The sequence below is a fragment of the Penaeus chinensis genome, chromosome 31 (genome assembly GCF_019202785.1).
Source record: "Penaeus chinensis breed Huanghai No. 1 chromosome 31, ASM1920278v2, whole genome shotgun sequence".
Lineage (NCBI taxonomy): Eukaryota > Metazoa > Arthropoda > Malacostraca > Decapoda > Penaeidae > Penaeus > Penaeus chinensis.
This window is the reverse complement of record NC_061849.1, coordinates 24,394,214-24,396,713: the sequence shown is the minus strand read 5'-3', so window position 1 is coordinate 24,396,713 and position 2,500 is coordinate 24,394,214.

Below are 2,500 nucleotides of genomic sequence, written 5' to 3'. Positions count from 1 at the left end.
TGTTATTATTATTATTATCATTATTGTTATTATTATTATTATTAATATTATCATTTTTGTCATTCTTATTATTATCATTATTATTATTATTATTATTATTATTATTATTATTATTATTGTTATAATTATTATCATCATCATTATCAACAATATCATCTTGATCATTATAATTGTCTTTATGATTATGCTCTTTAAAAAAACACATCAAATACCTTAAAAGAATAAAGAAAATTGTGTGTTCAGAAAAGAGATAAACAGATCGATCAATGTGGAGATCGTGAGAACAGCTGTTACTTACGTCACACTCGATCCGTTGAGATGATCACTATCTTTAAGCTAAAATGTCACTTTCGTAACTTCTCTCTATCTTGCTGAAAGTGTCCTAGTTGGAGGTTGTGAAAGGTGATTTGAGTTGCAAAAGGCAGATAGATTGGTGTATAGATGGATGTATAAGATCGATAAATAGATAGGTAGATAAACAGATAGATGAACAGATAGATTTCTTGAAGGATATAGATAGGGATGAAGATGATAGACCGATAAGCTATATAAGGTGAAGTGATAATGATAGTAATAGTAATAATATCAATACAACAATAACAACAACAATAATAATGAATTTAGGATAATATCAATACAACAATAACAACAACAATAATAATGAATTTAGGATAATAACAATACAACAATAACAACAACAATAATAATGCTCAAAATGACAGTAATGACAATAAAGTGAAGAAAGAAAATTCCGTCAGCACAGCAAAAGGTTTAAACACTTAAAACACGTTTAGTTAATAGAAACACGTAAGCCACACAAATCCCAACTATTTCAATAAATCAATAAAATGAAATCAAAGTAAACAAAGAAAATAAAAGAAAGAAAATCATAGCATCATAAAAAATATATATATATAAGATAACGAAAAAAGTGTCGAAATTCATTAAAAAATAACCGCTATATTTTCAGACGTGCTTTTAAAAAGTTGCTTCTGGTTTTGAGTTCTTTGCTTCCATCATTCTAATTTTGCGGCAAGTAGGCTATAAAAACTTTTTTTATTGTTATTATCCGCGACGTTGGAATGTTCAAATTATCTTTCCATAATATTACGAATGTAATGTAGTTTGTTGGATATCGTGTTGGCTTTGTGCGAGTGTTTTAATGCCCCCATTTTGTACAAATATATAAGCATGTATACATATACATATATATATATATATATATATATATACATATATACACACACACACACACATACACACACACACACACACACACACACACACATATATATATATATATATATATATATATATATATACAATGTATATATATAGATGTTTATATATACACACACATACTCATATTTGTATATATATATATATATGTATATATATGTATATATACACACACGTGTTATATATATATATATATATATATATATATATATATGTGTGTGTGTGTGTGTGTGTGTGTGTGCATATGTATTTATATACGTATAAACACACACACACACAAAAATATATATATATGTATACATATACATATATACATATATATACATATATATATACATATATATTTATATATATATACATATACATACATATATATACTTACACATATACATATGTACAAATGTACATATGTACATATGTACATATGTACATATGTACATATGTATGTGTATACAGAGAAAAAGGCAGTGATACGTAACAAGCCAGATGGAGAGCAGAGTAGAGAAGAGAGAGGCATGAGTGATTGATGCCTGACGCAACCACTGTGAGCATAGTAGCAAGCACAAATCATGCACATTTACAGTTCATATAGCTCGAAAGTTACTTTCTTCATAGGAAATATGTGGCATGAATCAGCAGCATGACTTTTTGAGACAGACGCTTCCATAAGTCAACAGAGTAGTAAATGGTTACACAAATCACTCGCTTTATGTCACCTGGATTAGATATATGGACTTTATGGTCGTGTTCGTGTCAGTTCCGGATTGCCATTTCAGACTGTTAGGCAGGGGTGGGGGTGTCACCCGATAGGCTCGAAGGTATATCATGTATAGGGACCGCTGTATAGATTATAGGATATCCTGTCTCTGGAGATACTAATGGGGAAATTGGGAAATTCAGATGGGTTTAAAGTTATGCCTTGAGGGGGTTGGTCAATTGTTGTTTGGGGGGGGGGAAGAGGGTCGCTGGGTCTCTCTAAGGTAAACATTTTTCACGAATCTGAATCAACATATACTTCTACGGCATATAAAATAATATATATATATATATATATATTATTTTCTCTCTCGACCCTAATGTGCTGAGTAAGAGAGAAACATGATTATAGGTTATAGTATGTATGTGTGTGTGTATGTAATTAGAAAATTCTTGCACCAGACAAGACAAACTCATGATTCTGGTGGGTTTTTTTTTTTGTTCGTTTTTTATCTTCTCTACAAACCGTAAAAAAATTACAACACAATAATAATTACCAAACCAG